Genomic DNA, 12,709 nt, shown 5'->3' with positions numbered 1-12,709 from the left:
ATTAATTTATTTATCATTTTAAATATACTTGACGATTTACAACAGCGAGTTATCTCGTTATTCGAACAAACCAACCATCCTCCAAGTGATCAACGATCCTCTACACTCCATTAACACGAAATTATGTTTAACTTACTCCCTCGATGGAAGTAAGTCGCGACCAATAACAATTTTGTCTATCGTATCGTAATTACGTAAGCAAATTACTTTTTCTTCGACTAAGTAAAGTCGTTTCTCTCGATGAAACATAATCTTGTTAAATAACGTTTATCTTATCGCGCTAACGTTAATAATTAAAGCGCTTGGCTAACGTATTTAAAACAGTCAGTGCGCGAATAATCATAGTATCAAATAATTTTGTCGTATAATTCTAAGGACATTTTTATAACGTCGTAAATATAACCGTTTGCATATGTTGTATCTTGGCTAATTATTATGCGAGAGCTAGTCCGTTTGACAGGGCAGGAAAGTGTTATTCACAGTACGAACAGAGTTACATCCTTTCAAGGATCAGGATGTTTCATATGACGCACGTGCATAGGTAAGCGGACACGCGTGTACACAGGACAAAAGAACCACGTAGCTTACGTACGAAAACAAATTCATTTAAATTCGCGTTTTAATTCATTCAGCAGATAAGGAAAGAAACCTTAGCCTTAGAAGAGATGCTGACAAGCGAAAGAGGTTAATTGCTTGGCGCGATAGATCAGCCGAGAGTCGTTTGTATAACGACAAGCTTCCGATTTTTCCCTCTTTTTCGTTTCTCGATGTTGCCGTTACAAATACAATTAATCAACGAATCAATTAGGTTCGTATCGTATCTACGATTATTTTTTCATTTGGTTGTTTCATCGCTGAACGCCGCGCTAAAATATTTTTAAGTAATTATTGACTATTTCGAAGAATATAAAGGATGCGGGAGATGTTCCAGGACTTTTTAGAAGAGTAAAATTCGTACACTTCGTTTAAAGACAGTCGATACCTCGAACTTGTCTTTTAAATCATGTAGACATTTTAAATGCAATTTATTCGTTTTGAAACTTCGATTCAAGTTATCGCACGCGAGTTACGTGTATACCGGCACGCTAAAACATATTTTTATTTTAAAATAAATCTCGAAGCATCCCCGAAAAATACGATATTTGTAATTTTTAAGAAAACAAAATACAAGGAAAAGTATAACCGAACAAACGTATTCCAGTTTTTACGGCACACGCTATTTCGTAACGACAATTTTCAGTTTGTCTTCGCGTTAAAGCGAAAATTTTATTTTCGATTATTACCTTGAATAATTACTTCTGTAATAAGTATTTCTTATCGTAGCGTTAATAATTTGTAACTCGTCATCAAACTTAGTACCTTCTTTTACCATCAGCTTCCAAATCGTTAGCTCTAGTGTTAAAATATATATTTCGATAAGACAAATCGACTATCGTCGATGGGATAGACGAATCTGAAAACTTTTCTCGTCGATGAAAGCTGAGACTCGGTTCCCTAGGGACGCACTTCCTGCTTAAACGACTGGTGCGATCGTGCTCGAGTATAGAATAGATCACAGGGAACGAAAGAAGGAGAAGGTGAATTAAAGTGCAATCAAGGCTCGTGTCTTTGTACCGTTGCTTTCTCCCATTCTGTCTCCCGCGTCTCTAACAAATGACCATTTAAACCAGAGGTCCAGCGGTACTCGAGTCTCGTGGCATTTAACCGCGTCGCTATCCCCTCTTTCGCCGTCATCCCTCTTCCTTTCCCCTTTTTCACCCTTCCAACCCTCTATCCCTTCCCTTTACGCTCTTTTTCTCCAAGCAATTAGGTAAAAATCAGAGGTCGATGGAAAGATTTTGAGGCGACTTGCGAACAGAATTTGGGACGCGAACTTTAGATTTGGATTTTTGGCTATTCTTTTTCCAGATACTTTAAAGTAATTTAAGTGACGATAATTTATACAAATTACGTTTAAAACTTCTACTTGTCCATTTAGCGACAGCGGAGAAACGATCGTACAATACGAACTCGGTTGATAAGTTTCGTTCGCAATTTTACGACGGTAACAAAGTTTTTCGTGGCAAAGATCGCGTATATTGCCGAGGACAGTAAATTGGAAAATGTACCGGACTGATTATTATATATTGTCTAAATATACACGACATCGACTAGCGAAAATCGCACATTAAAAAAAAAAAAAAACATTATTCCGTTTTTCTTCCTTTCAGTTTCTTCATAAAGAATCACACAACGTCCACGTGAACGCGTCGTTCACCGCACTCTGTATGCGTCTAACGGACGATCTCGTTTAAGTCTTCTGTTAGATATGTGCGAGGTGTTTCGTGTAACGTCGGAACACGGGTGGATAAGAGAGCGTACGAAGCGTCTAATTGAGAGATCAAGTGTAGCGTCTTGCATCGTTGGTCGGATACCCGTGAGAACGAGCGTGTTCCAGCAACGCAGCAGACGATTGATCGTGAAAAACCAAAAGCAGATTTTCAGACGACCGAATCTGGGATCTGGTCGACGAAAGGAAAGAGGAAACGCGAGAGAAAGAGAGAGAGAGAGAGAGAGAGAGAGAGAGAAAGAGAATAGAACGAATTAACGCGGTAGATAAGGCTCGTGTTCTTTCTCCCCTCGGATGTTATCGCGGTTTGCTCGGAACTCGATCTCATCCTTCGGAATAGGAGTGCGAGTGCGGGTACGCGTGCGCGTGCGTACGTGCGCGTTGCGTGCTGGCATACTCGCGCTAACACTTACCGCAAGAATGGCAGAGGGAGAGCGAGAGAAGAAGAACGTTGTCGAGCGAGAGGAGAGCACGAAACGAGTGGAGCTGACTGAATGACCGAGTGACACTCGGCTGACGTCCCTTCCGATGTGTCTCGTGTTACACCAAGCCTGTTAAGCGTTTATATATTAAAGTTACGGCATTGGGCGCGTGCCACCCACTGCATTCTCTCTACCAACCGTTTTTTCCGTCTCCCCTTTTTACCTTGACCCATCCCCGAGCGCGATACGACGCGACAACGCGTTCCGCTCTCTTCGCTATCCCATAGAAATCCAATTGCCGATCGATCAGTTTCTTCTTTTCGGTTTATGCGGTCAGTTCGTCGGGTCTACGTATTTCTATCTGCGGATCGAGAATCGTACGCGATACTTTTCGAGATTTGAATCTCCGTCGTTGTCGTTGGAAGGCAAACTACGTTCACTCTGCGCTTTAACGAAACGTTTCGATTCGGTACGTTCCATTCGATCCATCGCCGTTGGACGCGCGTTACCGGACGCACGCTGATTCCAACGAGAGAATTCAACGCAGGTTTTTACGTTTTCGCGTTTCGGTTTCTACGAAATCGGTAAGTTCGTTTCGATAACTGCGACGCGTTCTTGAAAACCTACATACACGGAAATTCTGCAGCTTTTTAAGCTTAATGCTTCGTCCAGGGGCTCTCAGGAAGTTTCCATTACTCCACGCATCTCCGTACAGGACTAACCGTGCCTCTAATAGCTGCATGCAAACGTATCTGCAAACATGCCAATCTACTCGACTCATAATTGTAGCTCGTGTTTAAGAAACACGTTGGAAACGTCGTATCCACGTAATACGTTTTTATTCCCGTATCACGTGTGATTTAATTTAATCGTTAAACTGTCTGTATGAAAAGATGTCACCCGTGTAGTAAGTATAAATAAATAAATTCGATTATTCTGCTCTATCGAGTCGATTTTATCTATTCGTACGTTCGAATGAAAAATGTCTCCAAATTAGAATTTTCGAAACATTTCGTCGTTACATCTTCGTTATCTGCAAAATTTCGCAAATTTTCCAAACCTTGCTCGTATAATTTAACGACAAATTTATTCGTTAAAAAAATGTGTCCAAATATTCGAGAATTTCCACAGGTTCGAGATCGCAGCAATAGGAAAAAGCATAGTGAAATTTCACGTTTTACTGGTTCAAGCTTTCAGCCTATGTACAACAGAATCAGTTTTTATTTATCCATCAACGCGAGTCACGTCTCTCGTTACTATCAATATTTAATCACGAACGCAATATGAAATATTCATATTCAACCATAATTCAGCTTCGTAAAAATAATTATTAAGAACAGAGCGTTAAGTTTTCACAAATGTTATATTGCTACGTTCTGTCAACTATATGTAACTATATGCACAGAAACGAGTCTTAAATTATCGATTGGTATTAATCGTTTCTCCGTAGTACCGTTTGATCATTTTGTGGAACGAACAATAGATCCATCGTACGATGGGTAATCATTATCGAACAACAATGTACAATACGATGTAGTTGCATCGATTCCCGTTAATAGTGGTACGAGTCCTGAGAATAATGGGGGTCGTTTTGTTCCACAGCTGTGCCACTTGTATACATAATACGCGCCACTTACGAAATCGAGCATCAGAGGGTTAAACCCGATAAATCTCCTTCGTTCGCCCTTTTGCTCCGTCTTTTTCTCTTCGTTTTCATTTCTCCGCTACTCGTTCCCGAATCTTTGTTCCCTAGGCGACGTCCTGTTTGTTTTAAAGGGTCACAAGAGCTGTTCAAATGGGCAACGGGTTAACACATCGAGTATGTAGACACGTTTTCATGATCGTTTCGAACCCCTTGCGAACGTTGCTCCGCGCCAAATCAGCCGTTAATACGTACACGCAAGAATAAACTTTCCACCCCTGAACGATGGATCGCGATATCGTTTTCATTTGAATTTCTCGTTAACCATCATGCACCTTCGTCCCGAGCAACTGAAACCAACAAAACTATCGAGATATTTCGTCGTACGTACGTTTTACTTCGAGTTTGTCAAATTACGCGATAAATTTCGCGTTAGATCGTTTTCACAGCTATCGATTTTTCTAAAGGTAGAAAAAGATTTGTGACAACGACAGCTTCCGTAGAAAGAAAAATATGAATCGCGTATTTTTTTTTCTACGGTCAAATATCGTTTCTCGCATTTCGAACGCGCCCTTCTATCGAATATCGTACATTTATTGTTCCACGAACGCGTTTATATCCATCTTTTCCACAAATATTAGACTCGAGATAACGAAGAAACGACAGAGAGAAACGACTAATCGTAACGTTAGCTGTCTGGCGGGTTCAACCGTAGATAGTAGTCATAGCGTGTCGTTCATTGAAGCTTGGCGCACGAGCTAGCTGTTCTCGGAATCGTCGAATTTTATGAATGAAGCCAGAACTAATGGCCGTAGTATTTACGATGTATACAACATACGCAAGAACGATAAGAATAATTGTGGAGTTGTCTAGGGGGCAGTTGGCAGCGGTCGCGAGTCAAAGAGTTTGACCCGTGGGCGCAGCCGTCAACGAGGCAAGGGTCTAACCAAGACCCAGGATACGAGGTCGTCTACTTGACCTCGGAGCGCGCGCCGGATGCCACCGTTTTTCTCCACAGAATTGACCGATTCAATTGGGACCAGCCGCGCTTTGGCTCGCGAAAATTTACGAACGAGAGACTTTTTTTTTCTTCTGTTTCTTCTCCGTCTATCGAACTACGATCGATCCTCTCATTCCGCCTAGTCTCTTCGTACAGCTGAAACTGCAAACTTTGCGAAAGCTCGTTCGTCGCTTGTCTCGCGTGTCGATTAAATCGAGCCTTCGAAATCTCTGCATCTCGAGAAGCAAACGCCTTTCGGGGAACAATTTCGTCACGCAGATCGAAATCAAACGCGTTTCCGTGGGTAATAAGATCGATTCGACGCTCGTCGCGCTCCGTCTACGTTTTCGTAAAGCTGGTGGCGAACGAACTAGGGTGGCAAAGGGGCAATGGCGACCAGGGAACAATAGACGAAATTAAAGTCACCATGGGAAAGCCCTAACCTCTTCCGCTCTAATGCGCTTCCAACTATTTTCTCTTCCGGGGCTCTTCGTTGTCGTCGAGATCCTTGATGCGTGTACACGTATCCTGGTAACACGTGACTCACAACAGTTTAACCGTGTTGCGGCTGTGCCGCGCAAACACGTGTCATTCGTGTTTCGTCATGCATTTTCAACTGCAACCTCAACTAGAAGCGCACACAACTCTATTTGCGCTTGTTTATGAATGGCCCGTCCCTCCCTTTCTATAAACGTTACGTCTTTTAACACGGACGCGCTCGGGGTAACCACGTAAGTAGCTCGAACGGCAAGTTAGTCCCATTCGAAACGCTATATTTGATCTCTAACCCGTGTTATGCACATTATGCAAATTTCTTCCTTCGCGTTTCTCTTGCAAATCGCCACGGCATAGAAATTAAGAGGAATTTTCAAAACGTATTTATAAGATCGTCTGGACAAGAACGTGGCTACGAACCAGTTCGTTCGATCAGCTCGTCTTCGGGTAATTAATTTTCTACGACGTTTACTAACGATCCTTTGGATCGATTATCGAAATATATAAAATCACGCAGTCGATTAAGTAAAACACGTTGGTAGAAAGTCGTGCAATTTTATGTAAATAATTTATATTGTGCTTTCTCTGCTTTTCTCACTTAATTGGTAGTTGTTGAAGCTAACGTAAATGACATAATTTATTCCTTATATCTCTGTAACTTCTTTAATTGCAACAAGCTATTTTCTTATTTAGCTTAGGTCATCAGCTTAAGTAGCGTGGCTTACTCGAAAGCGCGTTCCTCGAAATTATCTATCAAATATTCGTTACGTACTGTTGGCTGTTTCAGTTTATAAAAGTAGTATTTACACGGTATTTGCGGGCTAGGAAGATCATCGACGATGGAGGAGAGTAAAAAGCTGACGCGGATGAGCGCGCGGTTAAAATTCAACCGGAGGCAGAAGAGAGGGTGAAAGACCGGCTGCGTCGTGATCGATTAGTCACAGTACCCGTGTGCTCGAAGGGTGACTTTACGTTTCGTCTGAACGGATTAGTTTAGGCATTTGTCGTATGTGGCTGATCGCGAACGATACGATGCGCCCCCGCGCGCATCGACCTCACCATTCTCGATGACCTCGCGTCTGCATGGATCCTATGCCATGGAACAAGCCATAATGGCTTCAAATTACTCGCGCAACGATGAAATTGCTTATAACTGGTTTTTCGACTACTCTGACAAATATTTGTATCGACGGTACATCAGGCGTCGCTCATTTCTTTTATCTTTTACGTCGTAACGTTGTCGTCGCGAATAAATTAAGACGCTGTTTAACGTTTCGTTTAACGCTAGCAAACTGGTAATCGGTCGGTACGTTTTATTCGAAGGAAATGGCTGAAACAACGACGCCATAAAGGCGAGTTTAGATAAAATAGCGCTTACCGAAATAACGAAACTGACACGGATGCGCGGTTTGGAAAGAATGGAACTCGCTATGATTCGAAAACAAGGTCAGACAAGGCACGTGTTCACGCGTTCCCATTCGACTTGCCACGGGATGCTACGGGACACCCTGTATATACAGGCTCACAGGAAGTCGACGGAAATATTCGAACGTTCATCGCGCAGGAAATTTTTACCAACGTATTACTACGTACCTACGTATGTACATTTGCTGGGATGAACGTGTTACTGTAAATGTAAGTACATTTATTCCACTGCTTCCACTGCACACGTATATTCGTTTAAAAAAATCGATAGCTGTTTCGAGCAACGTAATCAGCGTCGATCGAACCATCGAGACGCATCGATACAACGGATACAACATCGCGACAACCGTCGTTTTCGCGATACGCTCGCAAGAGGTTTCAAATATTTTCACGAGCCAGTTACGTAAATGCTTAGTTACGGTGTGGCTACGTATTGGGAATAATTTGTAGCGGAGCGTATTAAACAAGCCACTTGCTCGCTGTTCTCCGGTTGTCGCAACGCGGTGCGGTGCGGTGCGGCGCGTCGCGTAGCATCTCAGAGACAAGGAGGCGCGCGAGCGAGACGCGCAGCGCACGTGGACAACGTTGGATCGCGTTCGTCATCGTGGATGCGTGGTAAGCCTTTGGACGTTATGCGTGTGCGTACACGCTATTCGAGGCGGTGCGTTATCGCTACCAGTGACGTCGCGTGCGTCCTCTTCGTATCTGCGTTTCCTGCGTCTTGCGAGTGGGCGCCCCTCCAGCAATTTCTGCGTACAAACAAAGCCCGCTAGCCCTCTGTAAAATGCGTCTCCGTGCTTAATCGCCGGCCAACGACGCATCGAGGAAATTTGTACGGCCTTCGTTCTTGTCGAATTCGTTAACGTTTCTCGTCGCGCAGCCTTCTCCCGCTTTCTACGTGGGTTTCGTGCGTGCTGTCTTTCGCTTCTACTCGTTCGCCATTCCTCTCCGAACATACGCCATCCTACGAGTCTCTTCCTCCATGTATTGTGCAAAGTATCTGAACTAAAATCGAACAACATTTTATTCGGCCGACGAGTAACGGTAACAGGTAAAATTTTTAGAATTTTTGATATTTTATCGAATAAAAGTTTCTTTATTGTTGCGCGCAATCGCTATAAAACGTACGTTTGGATATTTCTCTTCTCGTAAAATCTCGGACGAAACGACTCGAGTCTTTTCGTGAAGCTAGAAATTACGAGAAGAAATCTTGTAATTTGGAAATACGTGTCAGATTCGTTTCAAATTTCAGCGATGCGATCGTGGCAGCTGTACCACGTTACAACGCCGATGAGATTATTCGAAAATGTTTCGTATAATAGGTAAAAATGATGTTCGGTAAAATAGAAATATGCACCGGCCGAAAACGCGTCGTTGGCGTAGAATGAAAAAATCCGATTGGACGGTAGGGAACACGGACGGTGCGTAGAGCGAGCAGGGCTTAATAGCGGAGGGCCGAGCATTCACGAGAGGAATTAGTTAGCGGTTGCTTTGGAAGCGCGGACGCCCCGTGGTGCCAACAAAAGAGTTACAGACCTTTCGCACCTCGACACGGGGGATTACATGCCATAAAATAAATCCTCCTGCACTCTCCGACGTCTTTGCTCTTATGACCTCAGATTATAATGTTTTGCCCGCGCGTGCTTCAACGTCCACGGAGAATCTTCTTTTCTACGGCAGTTTCGCGTCTGCCAGGAATCGTAAGCAAAAACTCGCGTCGAAACCAATTTCTCTTTGGCCGTTTTCTTGAATAGCGTAATTGTTTGACGCGACGATCAAACGTTTGAAAAAAAAAAAAAAAAAACAAAAGTTGGTTACGCGTTGCGTTTCGTAACTCGAACGAAGCATCAAATACACAAATACGTGTTTCATGTTGGAACCTGAAAGAAGACGCGAAAGAAACACGAGTTTAATGAATAACGCAATCGCGTAATACGTTCTTTTGTAAAGGATCCTCGCGCCTTCTTCTTTAAATAGAAAATATCCACTGTCGTTAAACAAACCTGTTGAAATACAAAATACCATCGTCAAACGTGATACATCATCGTACGTGCGTTTGATCTTCGTGTCTTTAGCGACAAAATTGTTAGAGCGAAAAAGAAGGTAATTTTTTTAGTTTTCCGTCGAAACTTCAAGATCATCGAAATATCCACGAACGTACGAAATTTACCATCGGATTTTTAATTCGAAATTTCATTATCGATATATTCTGTTAAATTATGTGCTTACGTCCTTGAAGAATCTCCATCCCGCTGTGGCAATTTCTTTCGTAGCCTAATTCGTCCAAAGACACGCTCTGACGTACGGAGACAAGATTCGAAAGTGTGAAAGATTAGGTAGTTAAGATCGCAAAGAACCAGATCCGAGACTCGAAAAACATCTGTCATAAATATTTTTTCGTCGCTGTGAAAATGAAAAGACGTACGATTTAAAATTATTTCCAGTCGCCAGATATTAAGCAGCGCGTATTCGTTTCTCAAATAAATATTTCACGTGGTACCTATTTACGTGTATTATCCTACAAATATAAGCGTATCGGTTAAGCGTTATTTTTATGGTTACGCCAAAATTTCGATGTTGCTAACCGATACGATAAATATTTTTACTCGTTATTTCCCGACAAACAGATATAGATAAATAAATGGACAAACAACAATTTCGTTTTCCAACCATAACGACGTAACAAAACTACCATATTTTACGTTAATCGCTACAATTGTTTGCTGTTACGTTACATAAGATTAAAAAAAAGATTTAATTTATTTTGATAAATAAAAAATAAAGCTTTCGACGTTAAAATTCCTCCGCGTTACCGGAAACGACGGTCCACCAGATTATTAAAGCGGTCCACCAGATTATTAAAGCGAAGGGGCGCGCAAAGAAACGATGCTGACGTTTGACGAATTGCGATCCGTAGCTGTCGTCGATGATACGAGAGCATAAAAGTTTCGTTAAACGGGAGAAAAAATAATCAGGTTGACCGGAGTAAAAAAATCTTGCTGCTCGTTTGCTGTAAAAGGGACGAGTACGGTTGGTGGTAACGCGTACGGAATTCAGAGGGGGTCGTGACTTTTGTCGTTTTTAATTGATTAATCGCTCGCGCTATTACGTGATTATCGTAGCTCCTCGAGAAGTCTCCAAGAGGACGGAGAGGGAACGAGCGGAGAGTTTTTCGGCAGACAGAACCGACTGTCTTCCTGTCGCGTGGCCCCCACGTTATCTCGCTTGTTCGTCTCCCTTCGCAGGAATTAACCTCTACATTGGGATTAAAAAGCGGATATATTAATTTGTCCCGTTCTTTCTTCTTCTCCTTCGTCGTTTTCTTCTTCCTCGTAAAACGCGATACGCTAGATGAACCAGGAATGTACGCAAAAACCCGCTTCTTACGGGAAAAACGATCAGCCTGTTTTCTGCGTCGATGGACCAATCGTACGAGTTCCTTTACGTAGTTCCACTTTTGTCGAGTAGCACGAATCTTTCTAAACGTATTCGACGTAATCGTATTTACGAAAATAAGTATATTTTTTAAATAAACGTTATATGCAATGAAATTAGCGTGGATGATCTCTCTCTCTTTTTTTTTTTAAGAAACGCAAACAAACGTTTGACGCGTGCGTTTAGTGGGTCAGTGTATAACGAAAGTACGTATAGATACATTACGCACACAGCACGCGCTCCAAGCCTACGCCAAACACACACGCACACACGCGTACGATGAAAGATACAAGTCTGACCCTGCAATCTGGTATTTTACGTTATGCGACCATTTTCGTTCAAAATACCATAAAAAAAGGAGAAGAGATCGGCTGATTCGTACGACCGAAAAGGTTTGAGATTTTGCACTCTGTAAAATTGTCGAGCAAAGGGAATCGCTTTTACTTTCCTGTCCTTAGTGTAACGAACGGTATCCTTGGAAGAAAGTGGACGCAGCGAAACGGGACAAAAAAGAGAAGAAGCGGGTCATTTTCACGAAGAACGATAAACACGCATCGACGATTGTCGTAGAAAAATTTCGTAATCGTTTAATTTTGATGGCAAAGGCATTTAAAAAGATAAAAAAATTAACTTGTACGTGACCATTTTATACGCGTAATTGATTTTCGTCGCTTTTATTTGGTCGATGTATCGTTTAAGACAATGAATATCGATATACGAAAGAACGTATCGACGAAACACGTGGAAAGAGATAAAGACGTTGAATTTCAATGGAACAAGCTTTATTATATCGCGTGTTTTCTAATAGTTCGTCATTGAAAATCACAACAGACTTTGAAATGACGAAAAATTTAGAAATCAATCTCCGTCGGTGTTCGCCGGCTGAATGACAATTTTTCTCGGTCATCGAGCTATACTTCGGTCCAAAATGAATTTGCATACGAATGTGTCGTTCGAATAAAGACAAGAAAGTCGAACGTCGTCTGTAACTAATCGTTCTACTTGCCTTTCGCTATTCGGTTTGCTGAACTCTTTCTTTCGCCTTCCTCTCTTCTAAGTAGACTTCTTATTGTATTTTTCTTTCCATTTGGCCGGACAAATGAAATCGTTCTGTGGAGTAACATTCTTCGTGGTATTTCAAAGAGTGTACGGTATTTAAGATGTTCGCGACGAATTTTAATTGTCATCGAATCTTCTTCGTTCTCTTCTTCGTTCGTAACCCGCCTCCTGTCTTCGCAGCTTTCCCAGTTTCTTTCCCGTTCTTTTTTTTTTCTTTTCTTTTCTTTTTTCATCGAAAATCGATCGTAATTTCGACGTTTCGATGGATAAATTTATTACACAGCTGTTGACAACGAACGTTGAGCGAATTCTGTTATTTATCACGTACACGCTTATGAATAGATTCTAATTTCTGCGCATGAATAAAGATCATACGCTTTAGCAATTCATAAACATTTTTATGTGTTTATGTAACACGAAAGAAATTGAAACGTTTATGACTCGGCAATAGACACGTATTGTGGAAGAATATACCATATGTAAAGACAGTAATACCGTGTTTAATGATCATGAAATTTACATTCAAGCGAGGTATGTTGTCAAATTTGCATAAAATATTTCTATTTAAAAAATCGAAGAGACGTTAAAAAGATGTATATGCAATGGTAATTTGAATAATAAAGACTACTCTGTGATATTTGAAATTACATATACACAAGTGTATTAGAATTGTTTAACGAAAGACTCTTGCGAATAATATCATTTGTTTGCGTTCTTATATTCTACATTTATTAGCATATAAAATGTTGTTTTCCTAAATAGAATTTTATTTTCCTACGTCGTCATGTACGTCATATTTTTCGTTCTATATCTCGGTATATATTTAATTGAAATAATTTCCTCCGTCCTTCGAACGATCAATCTCTCTCGGAAGAGATTGCAAATTTGTAAAAGTCGTTGAT

The sequence above is a fragment of the Bombus fervidus genome, chromosome 8, assembly GCF_041682495.2.
Source record: "Bombus fervidus isolate BK054 chromosome 8, iyBomFerv1, whole genome shotgun sequence".
Classification (NCBI taxonomy): domain Eukaryota; kingdom Metazoa; phylum Arthropoda; class Insecta; order Hymenoptera; family Apidae; genus Bombus; species Bombus fervidus.
This window is presented reverse-complemented; position numbering follows the sequence as displayed.